Here is a 23,937-nt window from a genome sequence, read left to right on the forward strand (position 1 = left end):
GGCCCTAATTCCTTGAGGGCAGAGGCCAAGCCTTAATCATTTTTGTAAAACCAAAGAGGAGGCAGCACGTTGTAATGGAATGAGCATCTGCCTTGGTTCACCTTCTGGCTCCACCACTCCCAGAGCCCTCAGCCCTCAGACAAGTCATTTTATTTCTTGGACCTCAGTGTCCTCGCTGTAAAGTGCAATGATAGTTCCTTGTATAGTAGGTGTGGGAGCCAAGGTGGGGTTGGGATGGAGAGACCAGTGGAGGCCTACCCCGGGATTCAGAGAGGGGAGAGAAAGGCCTGGAGAGGAGTGAGCATGGAAATGTGCAGCCTCAGGAAGGGAGCATCAGGTCAGATCCAGCCTGAGGCTGGCTGAACTGGCGCCACCCCCGGGAATGAGGCCCAAGAAGTGAATGGAGCCAAACTCTCGGTTGAAAGCGCCTCCTCCCTTTTCCCTGTGCCCCGTTGTAGCCCCTGCTCAGTGTCTAAGAGTTATGGGTCTGATCCAGGTTGGAGGATTGGTGAGAACACTGATTCAGCTTGGAACAAGGTTATGACGACTGGTTTTAATCACAAAGCAGCTGCCAAGCCGTGCACAGGTGGTCAGATGCCTATTGCTCCCCTGAGCAGCCCTCGCTCCTCCCAGAGGCACCTGGGTCAGTGGTCTCAGCAACCCGCAAGGATGGAGAAATCTGCAGGTCAGAGGAACCCCACCTCCCTAAACACGTGATTTATTGCTTCCTGGGTTCTAGGACCTCCTGCAGGGTCAGTGAGAGGCCTGCCACCAGGGGGAGCCCAAGAGACTAAGGCTGAAGGTAGCGGAAGCCAGGTTAGGGAGCGAAAGGGGCAAGGAAAAGGAGGAGGGGGTGTGCTGTGTCCGGGGGCTCGCTGGGTGACCCTCGGAGCAGCTGCTGGTCTCAGAAACCAAGACCCGTGCTGGGCTTCCCGGACAGTGGGCGGATGCAGGAACCGGGGAGCAAGGGTCGGGCAAAAGGGGCGAGTCCTCTGTAGGGCTACCTCTGGCTTTTCCAGCCTCGTTTGTAGGGGAGGGTGAGCCAGGCTTTAAGGAGCAGGGTGGGGCAGAGCAGGGGGCTGGATAAAGGCCTCTTGAAACAGTAATATTTATTTCCCACAATGACACCTTAAATTCATGCACGAGGGAGAAACAAGATTTCGTTCTGCTTAGAACTTCTTAATGCTGATGAGTTGTAAGATGAGCATTAGTGGGACATAAAAATTATGATCATGCTAACAACAATAATAAAAAGCATTTAAATTTGTACGTCTTGGGGGATGACCAAGAAGCTAGAGAAGCCTGTGCAAAACTGGACATGGCCACCTTGCATCTGACTTCTAAATAATTCAGGGCCCTTAAAATAGAAGATAACCTTACCTTCTCTGAGCTAGACAATACGTGGAGGTGAGGAAATGAAAGTCCCTCCTGCCCTCAATGGGCTCCCAGTCCAGAGGGGAATATAAGGAATATAAGATGAGCTCACAAATAGCTAAATGTATGCGAGAGGTTATGAGAAGGGCTGGGCTAGAACACGAGAAAAGATACTATTTATTGAAGCAGCGAAAAGAGAGCAATCTCTCTAACAAGAGAGATCAAAGAAGGTTTCTCGGAAGAAATAACATTTAAGTGGAATCTTGAAAGATAAATAGGATTTCAAAGCACAGAGATGAGAGAGCAGAGCAGTCCTTTCCCCCACCTCTCACCTATACTCCTTTGCAGAGTCTTAGCCTCAAAAAGCTATCTCTTTAGAGAGGATTAAAGCATACTAGTGTGTGAATGACTGATTGCCTCATGAGATATTTTCACCAGGGAACTCAGAGCTGACAAAGAGTTTTATTTGCATAAGGGACATACACACTCCTGGGGAAAATGTTGAAAGAGACCTTGTAACCTCTGATCAAGTTTCCAAAATGCTGAAGGTTAGACCCCACTCCACTCGTACATCCTCAAAAATGAGGTTATAGAAGGTAAGACCTTTATACTTCAAAGACAGAAATTGCCAGAGACATGTAACCCACGTTAGGAGAGCAGTCAGTAGTCTAAAAGGAAAGCTATTCATCTGCATGCTAGGCAGTGACCCTCAAATTTCCTCTATCCCAATTTCACAGTGCTAGCCAGCTTTTGTCAAGACAGCTTGCCATGTAACCTGAAATAAGTCATTTAATTTTGGTGGTCCTCAGTTTGCACCGCTGTAAAATAAAAACAACTTAGAATTAAATATTAAGGTTTTGTGATACCTCTGGGGTCCCAAACTTTCTGCCAGCCAGGCCTTACTTGATGACTCCATCAAAGGCATCCCGTATCATTGATGCATACTTTTAAAAAACTTGTTAAAGACCAACAGATAAGCAAGCACGTACCAACATCTGGTTTTGTCCACATTTTCTTAAGACAGTTCTACTGTAGTATGAGTTTATAAGCAGCCCTAGGGATTTGGGGTTTTGAAAATATCATGAAAATATAAATACCAGAGAGTTTTGTATACAGTTTTTAATTTGAAAAGAAAACAGAAACTTTCTCTGTAGATACTCAACAAAACTGAGGCACAATAAAACATAAGTAGCAAAAATAAATCCTTTACATTGGTGTCTTAAAAGCATATCAAAACTCCATCTTATCTTTGAATTATTATGGGGAAAAATTATTATAAAACGTAAATTAGGAAGCTATAGAATCAGCAGATGCAATAGTCAAATTTGGAAGCCCAGGAGTGCCGATGGCCTGATGTTTACAAGCCATGGGGCAGAGCAGTGTGGAGTATGAATCTGTCCTCAATGACAGTCTGTTGATAGTTACTCCTGCCTTCAGAGAGCTGGATGAGAAGGCCTGGAACGGGAGGATGTGAGAGGAGGGCTGTTGTGCTGTCCCTGGTGTGACGTGCTGCTGATGCTGACTGTGCTGTGGGGAGAGAGGTGGCAGGGGGATGGCCATTGTGTTACCCTCCTCATTTTTCAGAATGAAGATTCCTTGCTCCATAAGAGTCGAACCACAAGAAACAAGGCATCAGAATCAGAATCAGGAGGCCAGTTTAGAATTTCGAGTTCTGGCATTCACCCACTAACTGACCCGGACAAGTCGCATAACCTCTCTGACCCTCAGTCTCTGTCTATGTAAAATGAGGATGTTGTGTGGATTAAGTGATGAAATGGTGTGAAAACTCTTTCGTATATGGTCCCTGCTGTGCAAATTCAAACCCCTCAGATTCTTTTCGTGGAATAAGGAATAGTTTAAGTCAATCTATAAATAACACATTTACAATTATTTTAATTAGTCTGGGGGGGGGGGACAGGAGGTTAAACTGCTCAGCAGGCAAGATTGGGAAAGTGCCTGGAAGCTGGGCATGGGCCGAGAGATGGCCCTCCTCCAGAAGGTTGTGAAATCTATTTTGCCCAGAGATTTTGGACAAAGGGTTAGGTTGCTCTCTTGGCTTGGCAGGGCTGCAGTAAGGAGGATGGGTTCCTGGTGGGTGCCGGGATCTGTAAATCACCAGGCTTCTCTTCCTCCACTCCCTTCTTTGTATGCAGTTGAAGACCTGCTACCTTGTACTGGCCACCCCTCCCCACCCCCCCCCAACCCATCCCTCACTCCCCTCCTCAACCCTAGCACGAGGGCTCTCAACCAGTCACAAGTAACGGTTAAAGGTCCAACTTCAGGACCAATGTCTGCACAACAGACAATTAGAGTGGATGCAGGTCTTTCTGGGCAGTAAGTCCTCCTCTCTCACTTTTGTTGCAATATTAGAACTTGAGTAAGAGAGAAAGAAACAGAGTAACAGTCCTCGGGAAAGCAGCTTCAATGTACATTTAAAGGGCAGCGCCAGCTCTTAGAACTTAGCTAGGTCATAAACAATTTCAAAAATTTTGAGATAAAGATAACATCTTAAAATCATGGTATATCACGTTAAAATATCCAAATTCTTGGGTTTTGTTGCAAAAATGAGAAGCTTCGACAAAAATGAGAAGATCTGAATTTGACATTCCCTCACTCACCCACTCCAGCACGGTGAGATGAAGCTGCCAAGCAACCACCACATTTAAATGGGGCAAGAGGTGTGCAATTCACCAGTCATACCTGCCCATCTGGGGCACCATCTAAATGACCCATCTGGCCTTTGTGTGTGGGTAGTTAGAAATCCTGGGAACTAAGGTTATAAACTCTGAAATCAGTAGATTAGGGTTTTAATCCTGTCTCTACCATGGGCTTACCTTGGGGCTTTGAGCAAATTTCTTAACCTCTTTGAGCTTTAGTTTCCTAATCTTAAAAATAGACATACATTAGTTCATACCCCATGGGTTGTCATGAGGATTAAGTGAGACAATGCACTCAGCACGTGTATAGCACATAGTAGTTAGTTACTCAGTAAGGGTTAACTGTCACCACTGTTATTGCTCATACCCTCACTGGGGATTTTCCATGCTTGTCATTGAAAAGGACTGAGCACTGCTAGAACAGTGGTTGCCCACAATCAGCCTGGGTACCAGCCCCCATCACTCCAAGCAAGGAGGCACAGGCCAAACCAACACTTGGCAGGATGATTAGAAAGGGGGCTTCTGCATTGTGTGCAGAGACAGATGGGCCATAAGTTCCCTTCCACCACGAAGACTGGAGTAATAAGTAGCATAGCGTGCAATTTTTAGATCTCATTTTATCAAATCCTAACCTTAGCCCTATGAAATAGATACTATTTTTATTGTCTCCATTGCACAAATGAGAAAAATGAGACTCAGGGAGGTCAAGGAACTGGCCAAAGGTCCCAGAGGGGTGGAGTCAGAACTGGAAGCCAGGACCTCTCTCCGTCCCTTCTTGGGAGAGATGTTTCTTGCTGATTGAGGAAACTCTTGGAAGTAGCATTTCCCCAAGTGGCATTACAGTGTGGCTGTGCACAGTTAAGGCCTGCAGTTAAACACTGTATGCTTCCCGAATGGATGTAGGCCTGTTCTTGAACACCAGAGCATGGTCTGAGGGCCAGGCTGGATTGAACTGGCCTGGCCTGGATTATTTCAGAGCCCAACCGATTAGTCTTTTTCTCCCCTGTGGCTATCTCGGTAACCTAGCACAGCACTTCTCTGAGCCTCAGTTTCCTCATCTGTAAAAGGGAGATAGTAGCTCTACCTGACTCCTACAGTTGTCAGAGGATTCAATGAGTTTCTATATGGAAAGCTCTTGGAACAGTGCCTGCCGCATGGCAAATGCTATGTATGTGTTGGCTGTTACTATTATTATGTGAGTATTGTCGTTGATGTGAAGTCCACACTCTTCTCACTGTCCTATCCTGCCTCCTATGTTGGAGTGTTGATTGTTTAATATGAAACCTAGTGCAAATGTAAAGAAAGGATGGGCAAGAGAGGGAGGGAGGGGGGAAAAGAACACAATCTGACTGCAGGTGGGGGATGGGAGCGTGGTCAGAGTGCCCAGGTAGACATCTATTGTCCCATACTGCCCGAACAAGCAGGATGGGAGGGGATGGAGCAGAGTAGCATATAGCGTTAAAATCCACTTCTGCCCTGGAGCCAGAGCTCCCCAACTTCCTCTAAGGGGGGCTGTGGCTTCATCCTGGCACACGGGAGTGGCAAGAGCACTGTCCCAAGGGTCTGCGGACCTGGTTTCTAAACCCTGCTGATCACTCACGGCATAGCCTCGGGAAAGCACATGTCTCTCTGCACCTCTGTTTCCTCACTCACTCAAAGAAAGGATCGGTTTTGTTATCCTGGAAATTTCCTTCCAGTCCTGGAACAGGAGGGAACAGAGTGTGAGGGAAAGGCTACCAGCTTTGCCACCAGACAACCCTGGATTTAAATACTGGCTCTGCTTCTTACTGGCCACGTGGCTTGATCCCGTCACAAACTTGCTGGGCCTTGTTCATTTCAAGGGCCGGGCTCAACACCGTCAGAGCCTCCTCTTGTGCATCGTGATTCCCTGACTTCTCCAACCAAGGGTGCATCCACCGTGCCTCAGAGGCAGCCCTTGTTCCTGGAGAAGGCAGGGAGCCCACTTTTATTTTCCTTTAAGTATTTAGGCCCTTTTGTCTTCGGCGTCTTTGAAAAGGCAATCAGGACAGCTTTCAAGTGGGTTCCAGACACTGCTGTTTTAAAAGCTCATGTGCTTTCCAGGCATTCCCAAAGCCATGAGGATCCAGTCAGGAAAACTTCATTTCCCTACATGGCTAAGCCCCGTCACCCCGCCCTGTTAGTTGTTGATGCCCCTTCAGATGAGGGAGAACGAAGGTAGTGAGACCAAGGACTGAGAGTGGAACAGTGCCTTCAGCTGCAGACTCTACAAGGAAAAAAAACAAGAAAACCCAAATTACTCCTGGAGATCCTGAGGGAATGCAGTATGGATCCCTCAGCCAAGAACTTGGAGACGAAGAAAGGCTCCTTTCTGAGACTCAGAACATACAGTTGTCATGTCACGTTGACTGAGCAGCCTGCCTGTGGGTAGTCCAAAGACAGCTTTGTTCAACCTGCTCTATGGAGCTGGAGCTACCTTCTGCCCAAATATAAAGTCTAAGGTCACCACTGGGTAACAGAAAGACATTCAGTCACATCTGTAACCAAAAAAGGCTCATCAGTTCAGTAATTAACATAAAGAGAGAGAGCCCCTGTCATCATGTCCAAGTTCATTTAAGGTGAAAGTTTCATCTATCCCCTGATAGGATTGGGCCTGCTTGGGGTGACCCCTTGCAGTGGAGAGGTGCTGTCGGGGTTGGAGCGGGGGAAGGGAGGAGAGTCAAGGGGCAGGCAGCTCTTGCCTGACTGGTACCCTTGCAGGCTGTGAAAGTGCATCCTGGCTTGACCGACCTCCTCTAACAGGGCACGTTCTTACTGCTTCTGAGACCTCAGTGCTGGGGAGGGTCACCTGTAATTCTCTTAACCCAGGCAAAGACTCCTCCTCTGGCTGATCACTTATGACCCTTGTCTCAGTCTCTAGATGTCACCTCCAGCTTCCTTCTGCCTGCCCCTGACCCCTCATGGGGCTCCACCCTAGGCCTGCTCTTTCTCAGGTACCCACACCTGGTGCTGAGAAATTCTGGCAAGGCAGCCATCCTCGGTCCAGCACCCTCTTTGCTCCTTTGCTCCCCAATCTGCGCAGTAGGCAGTGGTGATCTCTTGCCCTTTAGATTTATCAGGCATGAGTTGGACATCAGGGCAAAGTGTCCCTCAAGTTCTACAGAGACACATTGAGTGCTCTGGGGGGTCACATGGAAGCCCTGTCCCTAGGCACGTGGAGGGAAGGGCAAGCTGGAGCTCAAAGCACACCAAAGACGCCCTCCAGAAATCCTCTCCAAATGTCCCTAGGCCACTATGATTCTTTAAAGGCTGGGGTCTGTGAACACCACGTCTGACCAGTCTCAGCGCTATAGGTCTCACAGCTCACTTTGGAGCTGGCAGTGTTGGACACCCATTTCCCACACAGTTTTAGCAAAATAAAAGCCAGGAATAGTCCCTCCTTAACTTCTGTGACTCAACAACCCAAAACTGAGCAGGGTAGAGTCAAAATGGCTCATGGGTCAGCAAGATTTACACACGTCACACAAGAAGTATTGTTTTCTAAAGAAAGAATGTGTATGTAAAACATCATGTTAATAGCAATGTTGCGTGGTACATCAACAGTTACTTGTTATATTATTCTCTGTAGTTTTGAAATTTCTTGAAAGAAAGAAAAGAAAGTTCATATCAAACAAAAGAGAGAAAAAAAAAAAACAAGGAAAAAAGAGCATCAGGGAGACTACCACTGGAAGTTTCCATTGTGTTCATTCATTCATTTACTAATACAGCAAACATTTATTGAGCATCTGCTACAAATGCTGTGTTGGGTGCTAGGGATCCATCAATGAAATATGCTAGGACCCTCCCCTCAAGAAGTACGTGAGATCTTGGGAAACTTTACATGGCACATACTTTTAATGCCATGGGACCCCAGTGTGTGTACACTTAACTTAAGCAGCATGGTACGTAGAAAACAGTCCCCTAAGATGTCCACGACCTGAGACCCAGACCTGTGACTATGTTACCTTACGAAGAAAAGGAAAGATTGCAGATGTAATCAAGTTAAGTATCTTGAGGTGGGGGAACATTATGCTGGATGGTCCAAGTGGGCCTGACGTAAGCACAAGTGAAAGAAAGAGGCAGGAGAGTGAGGGAAGGAGAGGAGAGATGGAAGCCCAGGTCTGAGTGATGTGATTTACTGGCCTTGAAGATGGAAGGAACCATGAGCCAAGGACTGTGGGCAGCCTCTAGGAGTTGAAAAACACAAGGAAATGGATTCTCTGTTGGAGGTTCCAGATGTAACACAGTGCTGTCAACATCTTGATTTTAGCCCAGTGAGATTCCTTTCAGATTTCTGACTTCTAGAACTGTAAAATAATAAATTTGTGTTATTTTAAGGCATTAATTTTGTGGTGATTTCTTACAGCAGCATTGGGAATCTAGTATATGCAATTTCAACTAAAATTGTTCAATAAAGAAAAGAAGGAGGAAAAAAAAGAAAGTGGAAAGGGACAATAAATATATAATATAAAGATTTAAATATGGCAGCAATTCTGTCCACTCTTCTCCCAACAAGACATGCTCCAGAGTGAACCTGAGGTGGGGTATGTGATGCTTTCCTGTATTTGGTCTTATTGTAGTGTGAGCATCTTGCCACATGTATGGCTTTAGAAGAGTTTCATGGGCAATGATAATTCTATGCAGCTTTCCACATAGTTCTTGATTTTAGAACTTCAGCCCTACATAAGTGACACTATTCTATTGGAACTGAGAGGGAGTTGAGTCTAATGATTAAGGGCTTGGACTGTGGAGGCAGACAGACCTGAGGTGAGCCTCTCCTCTGGCCCGTACTAGCCATTTAACCCTAGACAAGTTACTGAACCTCCCTGAGCCTCAGTTTCCTCATCTGTCAAATGGAGAAATAATGGCACCTTCCTCCTCCTTTGTGGTAAGGGTTAAGTCACAATGTGTGTAGAGTGTCTGGCACCTAGTAAGCTCCTAATTAGCAGTTAGGACAATTGGAATTATTTGGGGGATTTTCTCTGCTGTTGGGATAGAATTCCCTCCAAAGGCTAATTTGTCTCCCAGATGATTTGCCTGCCTCTGGGACATCTTGCACAAGCTCATCATTAATAAGCTCCCCAATCTTGTTTGCTTAAGTAGGCAAAGTCTTGCAAAATATAGGGTCCTGTGGGGAAAATAATGAAAAGAGGGCCCTTGGTAGTGAAAAGGGTGGGTATGAAGGACCTCATTATTTTACAAATATAATTCAACTATCATCCAGAAAAGGGACCTCATGTGCTCAAAGATGACACCACAGGAGGCCAGACTTGGGGCTCCAGCTTCAGCTTCCAGGCCCCTTTCAGCCTCCTTTCCAGCAGGTCACATACAGACAGGGCATGTCTAACTACTAAGCTGCTTCAAAACTACAAAATCAGACCAGACTATGAAAACCACTGGTGACCCTGTTTCAAATGAGGGCAAACATGAGTATCCTTGCTCTGGCCCCTGGTGATCTGTGTGACTCCACTCTCCCACATCTGATTCCTGAAATGCAAATGTCAAATATCAAATGTCAGATCTCAGAAACAGTATGTCTTTTCCACGTGTCCAAACTTCCAACGGCCTTCACTGCCGTTACTTTTTTTCCCTGCAGAATTTTATTACAGGACCAAAGAGTCAAAATCCATACACGAAAATTAGCTTTTCTAAAGTAGGCAAAGGGTTACATTAAAAAATCAAATTAAAAAGGGCAGCCCCTTTTAGCCAGTGATAAGGAGAGCTCCTTTCTAGAAAGGACTCCCTTCTGTCCCCTACTCCCAGGTTGTCAATGACACAACATTGGTTCTAGGCTTCCCAGTGTGGACATCTTTGGCCTTTTCAATTGAAATTGGGAAATAATCCTGAGTCATTAGGGGGTCAAATCTGGGGAACGCACTACGTGGCCAAGTGGGAGACCATGAATTTTTCTTGAGGTTGTGATGCAACAAGAACAGCAGACCTGAAGTTTCCCATGAGACGCTTAGAAATGAACCCCCTGAATGCTGCTCCCAGAGAGGAAACCCCAAAGTTTTGAGCAATGGTGAAAGCTTTGGAATTTGTCTTTAACTTAGAGGAGAATTACAAAAGTAATATCCACATTCGTTGAACACTTCACACGTGAGGGAGGTCTGCTGATCATTTTCCATCCATTCATAATCCTCATAGACGCCCTCGTAAGCAGCTATTATTATTGCTATTCTCATTTTATGGATGAGGAAACTGAAATTGAGAGAGGATAAATAACTTGTTCACGGTCATACAGTTAGGAAAAGGGGAAGTCAAGGCTTGAACCCAGATCCCATGGGGTCCAAAGTTCATCCTCTCGTTCCCTGCTGCTCTGCAGGTAAAACTTCCACAAACCATAACTAGCAGAACACGCTGATTAAAAAAGAGAAGGAAGAGAACATCTTGAAACTTGATGATCATGTTTGGTGCCTCTAGGTGTCTGCTGCATTCATTTATTCAACAAATAAATTGGAGTGCCTACTTTGCTTGGAACAGAGCATGAAGTATTGAGAGGCGAGCAAAACAAGCCCAGCCTCTGCCCTCTTGGACTGAGAGTCTAATCAGGAATATGGACATTAAACACTGAAGCGTTTTAAGGAGAAGAGCAACAGGATCCCAATTTTCATTCAGGAGAGATCTCTGGCTACACTGGGAATTAGACATGACTTCCATCAAGCACCAGGTTCAAATGAGTTACAACAACAACTATCTAAGAAAGTCAACTCCTCTCTTCCCCACCTAAGCTTCTCAGCATTTTGTTCTTTCTTTTTTTTGTATATATCAAAATAAATTGTTTTCCTCTAATTTCCAGGCTTGTTTTCACTATTAGATGGTGAGCACCTTGAGGTCAGAATTTGTCCAGTTTGGTTTCCCCAGCATCCAGCAGATTCCACAATAACTTTTGTTAAATGAGAGACTCTTCATTGCCCAGAAGGTTAAATTTTATTCATTGCTGTTTCACAGATGAAAAAAACAAATCTAGCCCACAAAAAGCTTTACCTTTGTGAAAAAAAAAGATGATTCTTTCTTTACGTCCTCTAACCGGCAGTCCAGAACACAATGACTTTTAGCCTCCAGGTCTTAGCGAAATGTTGCTATTGTTTGTTATATGGTTACTAGTTTCAATCAAATGAAAAGTCCCCTTAGTGACCAGCAGTGTAGAGCATGGGTCTGTGTTGATCCTGCTATTGGTCACTCCATGTTTGAGCTTAATTAATGGCAGCTGATTCCTCTTTAGTTGGTGGAGTAAAAATGATATCATTTACGTTTAGTAAAGTAGAAAATTGTGTTTGTGTGTGACAAGGCTAATTTTCAGGATTTCTTTTAAAAAGCCCCTTTAATGTGTCAAGAGTCATGATGAGGAAATGTAAGCTAATCAAAAATTATGGTAAGAACTGAGATGTCAACATAGACGTAGCTTCTCATTTGTTTATTATTGATCTTAATTAAATATGACATATGGTCATATGTTAAAATTACATATATATTTTAATCTATTCCCTTCCCAGTTTACAATTCCAGTTTTCATTCTGCGAACTTCTTATCTTGTTTTCATTACCTTGGCAGGCAGCCCAGTCTCAAATCTTTGTGACAGCACTTTCCTGGCCATGAGGGCAATCTCCTGCATGGGAATGAATGGTAACCCATTCATTCATTCATACATTCTGGAGCATATCTGACTCCTTCCTCTTTTCCAGGAGCTAGATTAGTCTTTGGGGACACTGAGCTGAGTAAGGCACAGTCCTTGTTAGGGAGCCCATGATCTGCCAAAGAAAACAGACCAATCCCACTCATGTTTAGTATCATGATGTAGAACACTTTTTATATTTATTTATTTATGTATTTATTTGTGAGGAAGATTGTCCCTGAGCTAACATCTGTGCCAATCTTCCTCTATTATATGTGGGATGCTGCCACAGTGTGGCTTGATGAGCAGTGCTAGATCCGTGCCCAGGATCCAAACCTGCAAACCCCAAACCACTGAAGCAGAGTCCACAGTCTTAACAGCTATGCAACCAGGCCGACGCCTAGAACACTTTTTAAAGGAGAAAATTCACGCTGGAAAAACTCAAGTGATACCTGGTAGATGCCAAATGCCAGTGACATTCGGTCAGCACCATACATCCCCCTTTTTGAGGGCATTGCCAAAAAATGCCAGAAAAGTTCTAATTCCAGACTACCTCCCTGGAATGCTGGAAGGAGGAAATACATAATGGAAAAGAAATGCTTTAAAACCTGTAAAGTGCTGTTCCACAAGGAAGAATCATTTCAGGAGCAATAACTGTGAGGCATTTTAGAGTTCATACAGAGTTATAAGGTCCTTTGCCTCATAGAGTGGGCTGGGCTGGAAAATGTCATCCCCATTTTACAGGTGCGAGAAAGAGAGCTGACTGAGGGACTTGCCCCTGATGTACAGTTTATACAACTTATGGGTGGCTATAATTCATAACAATAATTCATGCTGTTACCATCTCCCTGATTTCATCAGATGGAGTGTTTTAAAGCCTGCAGCTCAACGTCTGGTGCATGGCAGGTATGCAATGAGTGTTCCTTGAAACTAATTTCCACTAGCAGTTTTGAATGCCACTCTATGACCCCCATCCTTTCTCCAGGGGATGGGTGTCTTTTTGGGAACACCAAGGAATAGAGGAGTAGAGGAGGAAGGGTGTTCGAGCTCCTTCCAACAAACCAGTGATTGTCCACTATTTACACTAGTATGTCATGGTCTGTAGTGAAGTATGTGTAAGTAATTTTTACTAATGATAGCTCATAACACCATCTGCTTGATATTTGCTAATGATTTACTTTTAAAAATTAGTGTAGATTCAAGTTTGCTACCATAATGGAGTGTCACTCACTCTCCAGTATCCAAATGTGCTTTTTTGGAGGAGGGCAAAGGATGAAGGTGTCGCCAGGCAACAATGGGCTGAGTCTCTTCATTTGCCCACTCAGCCTCATCTTCAGGTCCTGGTTTTGGAGCTGGCAGGCAGAGGGTACCAATACTAAAAGGCAGTGGTGTTCTACATCAAGAGGCTCTGGCATGAAACATCCTGGGCTATGCTATTCCGTGCCCACCCACCTGCCAGAACCCTGGGTCAGGGGTGAAGGAAGAGGCCTAGACAATGCAGAATAGGGACTGGGGGAGCCACATCTGTAGAGGATCATCCTGAGGAATGGAGAGAGCCCAGTCCAGTGTGCCTTGGCCAAAGGGTGTCAGATAGATGGATGGTTCCTGGCAAGTAGGAGAATGAGTCTATGGAAACTCCAGCCCAGAGCAGCAACATGAGCCCCTGGGAGCGGCCAAGGCGTGCCTGGGAGCCCAGGAAGTAGCCTCCAGCCCTTCCCTAGGGAAGAGATGGGCAACAACCAGGCTGGAGGCAGGGTACCAGTCAAATGTGTGGGGTGTGGGGCATCAGGGACCTAGAATGCTGGAAGGGCAACTGAGGCAGACCAGTAAAGAGGGGCGTGGAGAATGGAGAAAGGCTGAGAAAATGAGGATACACAGTTGCAGGCTGACCCTGGAAAACTTTTGCCAGGATCTTTGGCAGCAAAACTAACTCTAGACTCACCTCCTGGTGGAAAGAAGGCTCCCTACATCCCCTGGCCGGGTGGGGCTGAGAGCAGGATACAGACTCTCTCCTGTGACCTTCTCTAGCCTGGACTGTTGTCCTCCATCCTGGCACACTGCCGCCATCTCAGGACCACCTTTCTCCTCTCTCTTCTATTGGATCCTTTCGTTCTGGTGGCACATCTTTTCCTTTCTCTGATTTGCTTCCTTGTTTTGGGAGAAGACATTCTCCAGTAGCTTCCTGAGATGAGGTATACGAAAAGGAAAATGTTTTGAAGCCTTGAATATCTAAAAGTATCTTTATCCCACCCTCACACGTGAAATTCTGAGTTGGAAGTAGTTCCTTCAGACTTTGGAAGGCATTGCTCCACTGTCTTTTAGTTCCCGGTGTTGTCACTGACCAATCTGAAGACTTTCCCATTCCTCCTCCCTTCCCTGGTCTCACTCCTCCTTTCTGGAAACTGGTAAGATCTTCTCCTGTCCCCATTGTTGTAAAATTTCACAACGATGTGCCTCGGGTGGGTATACTTCCATCTGTTGTTCCAAGCACTCCGCGAGCCCTTAAATCTCAAAACTCATGCCTTTCAATTTGGGGAAGCATTCTTGAATGGTTTTATTGATGATTTGCTTACTCATTTTCTGTGTTTTCTCTTTCTGGAATTCTATTATTTAAATATGGGATCTCCTAAATCTGTCTCCCAATTTACTTCTCTTTTTTCTCACACTTTCTCTTTCGCTGCGGGTTTTTGTCTTGGTTTTGTTTGTTTTTGTTTTTGCTCTGCTTCTCAGGAAATCTCAACTTTATCTTCTGAACATTCTAAAGAGTGTAATTCCCCTGAAAGCTTTTCTTTCCCCTGTTTTCTACTCCCTGTGTGGACTCCATCTCCCCCACATCCTTTTTCTCTTTCTTTTGGTCTCCATCTCTCATGCTAGAAGCTCTCCTCAGGTGTCTGCCAACATATAAGAGCTGGAGATAATAAGCTGGTTGGGCATGCAGGTGGGACTTGTCAACGTGAGTGTCACTGTGAGGAGAGCTGGCTGAGTCAAGTGTTGGGAATCCCAATTGTCAGTCCCTTTAGTTCTTTCTTCCTGGAACTAGTCCAATTCTCCAGAGAAGATCCTTCCAATTCCCGTGTGGTAGGCACATTAATGGTCCCCAGAAGATGTCCATGTGCTAATTCCTAGAACCTGTGACTATGTTAATTTACATGTCAAAAGAGACTTTGAAGATGTCATTAAGGATCTTGAGATGTGGAGATTCACCTGGGTTGTCCAGTGGGCCCACTATAATCATAATGGTCATTATAAGAAGGAGGCAAAGGCTCAGAGTCAAACAAGGAGATACGACTATGGAAGAAGAGGCCAGAGTGATAAGGGGCCTTGAGCCAAGGAATGCATGCAGCCTCTAGAAGCTAGAGAGGGCAGGGAAATAGAATCTCCCCTAGGGCCTCCAGAAGGAGCAGCCCTATCTACATCTTGATTTTAGCCCAGTCCACCTCCACCTTGATTTTAATTCAGTCGGAAACTTCTTTCAGACTTCTGACCTCAGGAACTGTAGGATAATAAATCTATTGTTTGGTAATTATAGCAGCAATAGAAATCTCATACAGCCTGGCGCCAGGAGCTGGCGGTGGGGATGGCCTCAGCTTTCAGTGTGCGGGTACCCACTCTGCATCTTTGTGTTCAGAGTGACGCCCTGCCCGATTGCACCTGGTACCCGTCAGCCCTGAGAAACTCTGTTGAACACTTTCCCTCTCCAGATAATAAGTCTGCAGTTTCTGCCCGGTGGTGGAGGGACAATCTCCTAGAAATATGAAGCGAGGGTGGGGGTCTAGGGATCTAACTGCTCCCCTCCTGCCAGTTCAAGAAGTACCTGGGACTGCCAATCCCTGAGCCATTTGCAGGTTCTTCAGTGGAAATCACGCTAACCGGCAGCTTTCCCCACCAAGGACTCAAGGTCCAGCTTTCTCCAGCCTATTTTTCACCTGCTTTCCAGCTGCTCAGATGCTGCTGTTATCGTCTCTCCCATTCTCCCTTTCTTCATCAGATTAGGTCTTTTAAAAAGCTCCCCTCGTAGTTTTAGTGTGGTGTCCAAGGGAACAAAACTAGACACATGTGCTCAATCCGCCACCTCTGCCAGGAAGTCTTCCCTTCATGCTTCTTCCACGTGCGAAATCTGAGCCTTCGGGGAACCCTGTGGGGGAGCCAATGCTCCCCATCACAGCCCTCTCTCTCACAGAGCAACACTGGATCTCTGGCTGCACAGGATGTCTCTTCTGACCAATAATCAGGGTCTCCCCATTTAAGGCCTTCCTCCTGATTCCGCACTGGCTCTGGGTGGATTCAGAGATATGCCGCAGAGTGGCTGCAGTAGTTGTGAAAATACCAAAGTATTTCCCTACTCATTATGAACAGCCACTGTCCCTAATTCCCTCAAATTCCCCCACCCACCCACCAGGCCAACACAGCCACCCTGGCCAACACAGCCACTCCCTGGCTGTACGAGCTGGCTGCAGCCACGATCACAAATACACAGACTGGGTGGCTGAAACAATAGATTATTTTCTCATAGTCTGGGGCTTAGAAGGCCAAGATCAAGGCTGGATTCTTCCGAGGCCTCCCTCTTTGGCTTGCAAGAGGCTGCCTCTTGCTGCCTCTTGACACGGCCATCCCTCTGGGCACACCCCTGGTGTCTCCCTCTGTGTCCTAACCTCCTCTGCTTATAGGGACACCTGTGAGAAAGGATGAGGACCCATGTTAGCTTAATCACCTCTTTAAGTGCCCTGTCTCCAAATACAGTCACAGTCTGAGTTACGGGGGGTGGGGGCTTCAACCAAAGATGAATGTGCGGGTAGCAGACAATTCAGCCCGTAACACTGGCCCTCCCCTCATTCTGGCCCAGGATTCTGACTGGTCTGCGCCCCTGCCGTACCTGTGGTCACATATCTGAAATAGGAGCTCTGAACCCACCGCATTCTTCATTTCTCCCCACAGGTCTGGGTTATGAAATCAGCCCTGCCAAGACAGCCACAGACCCAGGCCCCCTAACTTGGAGGGAAACCATGAAGCTTTTTTGTGTTTGATGCCATATTTTTATGTCTTCCCTACTAAAAATATTTTAAAATAAAAATGAAAACATACATACTATATACACGTATTGTATATGACTCTAAAATAAAAATTCTCATTTATCCCCTTGAAGGTTTGCTCTACTTCCGTTCATATTTCAAGTTTCAGTTAGAAAAGATAGTAAGAAATCTTTGACAATGGCCATTCATACCCTACATAGACGGCCCTTAAAAAAATGTCCACAAAGCGTAGAAACCTTCCTGGGAGAACACGATACAGTGGATCAAAGCAGAGATTTTGGAATCAGATAGACCTGTGTTTAAATTCTGCTTCTACCATTTGTGAATTGCGTGACTTTGAGCAAACCACTGCACCTCTTAGTTTCTTCGTTTGTAATAATACATGGATCACAAGGCCGCTGTAGGAAACAAGCGGGGTAAGATACATGCAGCGTCTACACAGGTCTGGACAAGAGAGTGGGTGGCTCGAGAAGTGTGGGCTCTCCTCCCTCCTCCTGGGACCACAGACCTACAGAGAAATACACAGCACCCCACCAATCAGACCGTTCCCCAGCTCTCTTCTCAATCAAATCCTCCATCCCCTTTCACCCAGTGAGGAGGGTTTGTGCAAACCTGTGTTAATAGATTCCTTGGGCCAATTCCCTTGGCAGGTTTTACATTTGAAAGAATATTTGACAGTTTCACTCAACCTTTCTCTCAGGGGGAGCCTAGGGAGGGTCTAGAAACCTCTCAGGGATTAACTTCTGGCTCCCTCAGCCCCTCAGATCAGCTCCCTGTGCATGCTAACATGGCTCTTCAGTGCTCATTCTCCCCTCCACCTCCCCCAGAGAAGGTCACCTCCAACTTGCTGACAAAAGTTTGGAAAAGACATTTAGAGGGAAAGGAGGAAGAAAATGAATATTTGCTGAGCACTGTTTTTTTTAATCTGTGAGGCACTTGACATCAGTCACCTCATTTTGTCTTCCCAACCACCTGGTGAGGTGGGCATTCCTCCTCCCCATTTTACAGGCAAGAAAACTGAGATTTAGAGAGGTTAATTAACTAGAGCAAAGCTGCACTAAGGGGCAGAGCAAGATTCAAGGCCAAGTTGGTGAGACTGAAGCCAAGTCCACTGCTCTTTCCAAGTGGCCCACACCCTCTGGGCCCCTCAAATCTCCCTGCCATCTCTCTCCTTGATGTTCCTCAGCCCCTCTGATGGCATCCATCACTTTCTTCTTTGTGGTATGGTTCCTTACAGCCATGTCTTCTGTCCTAGACTCTTTGCAACCAAGAGGGTGCGTGATTCTTTTTCCTCTCACATCCCCCATGGTGCCAAGCACATAGTAGGCACTTAGGACATGTGTTCAATGGATAAAGAGTTAAATCAATGAACACACAAATAAATGAACATATAAATTCATGGGCAGCATATCTATGAATAAAAGAACTTGGTATGATTGACTGAATGGATGGATGGATGTAGGAACAAACATACGTAAGAAAAAGTGAATGCTGCACATATGCATCAATGAAGGCATGCACAGTGATTGCGGACAATGATTGCACGAATGAATTAACAGGTGAGTGAATGACTATGTCAGCGACTGTGTGAATTAATGAGCCAATAAATATATACGTGAATGAATGAATACTAAATAGACAAAGGAAAGTATGAGAGCGAATGAAAAGATTAATACATAAATGAATTAATACGGGGAGGAATGAACACATGAATGCATGCATACAGGAATGAATGAATGAATGAGCCAACAGATGAGTGAATGAATGCCTCCCCTATTTCCCCCAGGATGGTCCCACCCTCTTAAATGGGCCAGTGATCAGGGAGCCTGAGATTCAGAGGGCCAGTGGAGACTCCAGGGGGCAGCAGTCAAGTTGAGGCTGAAGGTCTGAGGGTGGGATTACGGGTTCGTACCACTATGCATAGAGGATACCTCTGCTAGGAGTCCCTTGAAGCACCTGCCACATCTCCTAAGCACTGGACACCAAGGTGGTCATCAGGAGCCCACTGGCTCAAGCAGGTGGGAGCTGTGGGTCATCGCTCCAGGGAGCTTCGAGGTATGGCCAGTCCTCTTCTACCCAGTGTTCCCTTTGCCCTCTACCCCATACTCAACACCCAGCACCCTGCTCCGCTCCCTGCCCAGAACACAAGCAGGCAACCATAGACAAGGAAATTAATTCCTAGCATCCAAGAACAGCTTGCTTTAATGAAGAGGCTGCTGCAATATCTTTGCAACAAGCAGCAACTCATATGTTCGATTACAACAGGTTGAGCCATTCCACACTCCCCAGTGCCAGGGCTCAGGGAAAGAAGGAGGGGGAAAAAACACACCTAAACACAGAGCAAGAACACACACTTCCTGACACAAGCAGCCCGGAAGTCCTGGCTCCATCCAGGCCGAAAGAGCTGGAGCATTTCTTGTGGAGAGCCCCTGTCTTAACTCCTCTGTCTGCCCATCGCTGAGCGATGATTTCCTTCTTTTTTTTCCATTTCGGAATCAGAGCCACAGAGGGTTTTGAGTGACTGACACCTTCTCCCCTCTTGGCCCTGGGAGCCGATTCCTTCAGGACCGTGGCAAACCGGTATTTCAGGTCCCCTTGGCAACCCCCAGTGCCCTACCTCCTGAGGATTGCGCTTCTAAAGGACTGTGAGCAGACAGACTTCTGGGTGAGAATCAACACCTTCCTCTTTGTTTCTTTGCTGCCACTTTCAGCCAGGGTCGCTGTTTCAAAGAGAAGAGAAGTTGTTTGAGAGGAAAGGCTGTCCTGAAAGTTAGGAATAGCATTTCAAGAGGAACACCATGTTCCCAGGGCTAGGGGGAGGGGCGCAACAGACAGATTCCTGGGGCCATCGGTGACTGCCCACTTTCAATGTTCGCTCTTGTCATTTCTTGTCTTATGATGCAACTTTAGAGTAATACCTGCCACTGGAGGTCGGGGTGCCCATTTGGCCTCAGTCCCGGAGATACTCATCTCAGCTGCATATGCACTGGGAGGACAGGCTCTCACTCACAGCTGGAGCTGGAGGGGGGGGAGGGGCCGTGTGCAGTCCGTGCATCTCAAGAGTCGAGGAGGCAGCGATTGTGTTTAGAGCAACACCTTCCATCTCTGCCCCTGATTTCCTTTTTCCAGGAAGGATTGCTTGAAAATTCTGTATTTTACCGTAAAGGGCTTTGAACAGACTCAGGGAGGTCTACGCAGTTATTCCACACCCCCTCCTGGCTCAACTTGGTAGCTTGTTGGGGGAGGGAGGTGGAGGAGGGTAGAGGCGGCAAGAGAAAGACCTTGGCCTTGGTGACTGACTAACTCCAAACAGCAGCCACTGACGAAGATAGTGATGTGCAAGTTACTGATTTTTATTGGACACTTTGGGGAATATAGTTGTTTGTCAGGAAATGAAAAGAATGTTTGTGCTTATAAAATTATACGGAAAATCAATGCGGTGTTAAGTGTATTTTTCAGTTATTTGAGTCAAGGACTGTTCTCCAGCCAATTCTAGCAGGCTCCAAGGGAGACAGAGATGTCCACGAGCACAGCCAGCGGGGCTGAAGAGAAAGGTCAAGCTGTCCTTTATTGCTGCGCTTCTCCCCTTGGGGAAATGCCCAAGTGGGAGAGAAGTGACAGGGCCATGCAAAGTTCCAAATGCGGTTGTTACACTTCCGTTATTTACAGCCATGCTCAGGACCGCGCTAGACAGAGCACTCTAAAGTCCAGACCTATTTCTAATTTTCCTTTTCGTGTGGTCCAACCTAGAGATTCTGAGCACTGAGTCCTATCACAGGTGGGGTGACAACAGGGGCAACTGGAAGATCATAAAAGGATGTTGCAGGACAGGAGACAAGAACTGTCTGAAACGGGAGAGAGAATGGGAGCTCCACCTCGTCTCAGTGGCTCAATAGATATGTACCATCAGTAGGAGTGGGATGCTTGGTGCTTGGTTCTTCTAAGTGACATCTATGAGTCTGTCCAGCTCTGGGCTTTGGACAAGGGCACCTTCTTGTTTGCACAGCATTTGTTATTGCATTATCGCTGAAGGTCTTTGACATGAAGGAATAAATAAGAGTCAGAAGCCAAGCAAATTAAAACTTTTGGAAGATCAAAGATTGATAGACAAGAAGCTAGCCACAAAACTACCTCTTGTGACTATAGATCCTTCGCTAGATGAAAATAAGATTATTTTTAAGACACCAAATTGGTATCTTAAGTCTGCTCTACTACTCTTCTGTTGTGTGACCCGGGGCAAGTTACTGACCTCTCTGGGCTTCCCATTCCTTTTGTCTATATACTGTGTTATAAGGAGCTCCTTAAGATGTCTTCCTGCTCTAAATCCTATGATTCTATGATGAGAAGATCTTATTGATTAGTAGAAAAGATAGCTGAGTGGATGAAGACGGGGCCCGCACTGATGGAGATGCAAATTTTGGTTATGTCATTTGTTAGCTGTGTGTCTTAGGTATGTCACTTTAATCTTCCTATCCTTCAGTTTCCTCATTTGAAAAATGGTTTTGTTCGTTTGTTTTCTCTCACTAGAGTTGTGGTGAGGATTAAATGCAGTAATGCATGCCAAACATTGAACACAGTACCTGTCACAGCAGATACGTGTTAGCTATTAACATCACAAAAGTAGATAAAGAAAACCGCACATTTCAACAATGTCCTATTGCTCAAGACACTTACAGGAATGGTTGTAAAAATAAATAAATCTCATCTAATTATTATCAAAGACCAAATGATTCCTTAGTAACTTCACGATTGATACAATTGAAGGACTGCGTTAAGACATCCACTACCCTGTTAGCTCAGGGCCAGTCTTCCTCAGCAAAAAGAGGTGGATTGGCAGTAGTTAGCTCAGGGCTAATCTTCCTAAAAAAAGAAAACAGACATCCACTGCCCAAAACTAAGAAACAAAAATTGTTACGTTAAATTCCATCTTTCCCACTATGCATCAGTTTCACTATCTATAAAATGGGGCTAACCACCAATGGTTGTTGAAGTAAATGTTGTAATAACTCTCATACAGGGCTTAAGGCACTTGATGAATGGAACCAGTTATTATGTTAGCACTCATTGTTTGAAATCCATAATTTCTAAAAAGAAATCAAAGATTACGCAAAACCTAAATCTGTTTTTAATGTAATTTCTCTGATCCTTGGGCCCTGTTTTCTCCACAAAAAGCTTGTCAGGGCTCATCTTCTTTCATTTACTCATTCACTTATTGTTTTTAAAGTAATGGGTAGAGATAACTGAACATATTATCTGGATCTTACTCAAGTATTAGAAATTTCCCAAGGCTTTAACTCTGTTGCAAACACTGTCCCCAACTGTTTATTTCAGTAACAGAATCTCTTGGCCAGAGAGCAGTGAAATTTGTGGGTGAAAGGTTTCTGGCTGACAAGACTGGGCTGGCTCTGATTGTGACATATGGGCAATTATAGACCCAAGCAAGTCTTACGAAGTATGTGATGGTATGGACAAAAGCCACGAATTTCTTAAAAATAAAGACCATGATTGGCCTCATTCTTATTTTCATTGGTGTAGAAATGGATACAATATAATGCCTTCAGAATCTCAAACCACCAGCTAGAGTCCCTTCCTCTTTTCTGGCTTGAGGATAAGAGCTCATGAGTATACCAAAACCGAAGTCTCACCTTCCAAAAAGAGAGTTAAAAAAAAAATTTCCGAAGGCTTGTAAAATGTACTGATCAAAGTTAGGTAATTAAATTAACACTACTGGGTAATTTCAAATTTCATTTGCAATAGTATTTGATTGTCAGTTTCGTCCTGTGGATTTCTCTGTGAATCTCTAGTCAAGACTCTCCTGTCATGGCCGTGGGTACAGTACTCCCCTCTCTCTGTTTTGAGCACAGTGAATTACAATTCTCTTAAATGATGTTGATCTTCCCTCCAATGCAAAAGTTAACGGGACAACCCATTAATTTTAGAGTTATTTGTTTAGAAAACAAAATATACTACGATCTCAATTATGAGGAGAAAAAAAAGAGTAAAAACAAATCAATAAAAATAAAACTACCATTCTTAAGGGTAGAAATACAACAAAATTTGAATTGTGGTCAGCTTTGCATGGTAGAATTATAGTTTTCTCTACTTTTCTGTTTTCTAAATTTACTAAGATGTACATATATTGCTTTTAAGCAAAAAATTTTAACAATTTTTAAGAGAATTTTTATATTAAGTAACGGTGCTTTTTCAGCAAGCCCTGTTTCTACTCAAATCAGATAGTAACTGACCTTTCCCCTCCCTGGTAACAAATGTCTTTCTAGCATTGTACCCCACTTGTAAGCAAATATCAAAATGCATTTTGCCTGTAACTCCTTCTCCAGTGTGATGACAATGAACAGGCACGCTCTGACTGGCTTGTCTTGACTTCAGCTCTGGGTTAAGGCTTAATTCTAGAAGGTTCTCTCCCCTGCCCCTCCTATGCCAAGTCTGACTTAGCCACTACTCTGAGTGACGGGATCTGTGTGGAGCTCTGGGGCCCTGGAGTGTGTGTTTAGACTTTCTTAATGGGCCTCCAACACAGGCTGCCTTTTTCTTCTCTTTTCTGATTTGTTAATAACATTTTTCTTTCCTGATTTGTTAATAAAATTTTTTTGGAGTTTTTTCTGATTATAGAGCAATACATATTCCTTATAGAAAATATTAAATGTAAAGAAGAAAATGAAACATTTGCAATATCATATTTCCTCCACCCAGAAATAATCACTGTGGCATACTTGTGAATTTCCTCCATCTCTGTATATGCAGAGGACACATTTCAAGTTGTTGAGATTATATTGTGTATATGTGCATGCCTGTGCATACGTATGTATATGTATGTCGTGAGCATTTTCTAATGTCACTACAACTGTTTATAACAATTTTTATGCCTGCATCGCAATATATGTACCATAATTTATTTACCCAGTCTTCTTTCCGGGGCATTTAGGCCTCCTTTCTCCCCAATTTTTGTTAATGTAAGTAATGCTGTGATAGACGTAATTCACATTCCCATCTTCACTTATTTCCTTACTATAGATTGCTAGAATTAGAATTAAAGGGTCAAAGAACATCACATTTGCAAAACTTTTTATAGTCAAAGAAATGGGAAGTTGAATAAGACGAGAGACAAGTATGTGTGTATCAAATCGAAGGAAGCAAAAACATTTCCCACATGCTTACAAACATTGGGACTTATTTTTCTTTTTCGCCTTTGACACATTGATATACAAAAACTAGTCCTTTAATA

The 23,937-nt window shown here is 44.8% G+C and overlaps 1 protein-coding gene across 4 annotated transcripts in view; it reads left to right on the forward strand.

Moving 5' to 3' along the window:
• The window catches only part of TENM4 (teneurin transmembrane protein 4), a 2,704,309-nt gene that overhangs the window by 1,900,526 nt on the left and 779,846 nt on the right, over positions 1-23,937 (forward strand). The window lies entirely within an intron of this gene.

The sequence above is a fragment of the Equus przewalskii genome, chromosome 6 (assembly GCF_037783145.1).
Source record: "Equus przewalskii isolate Varuska chromosome 6, EquPr2, whole genome shotgun sequence".
Lineage (NCBI taxonomy): Eukaryota > Metazoa > Chordata > Mammalia > Perissodactyla > Equidae > Equus > Equus przewalskii.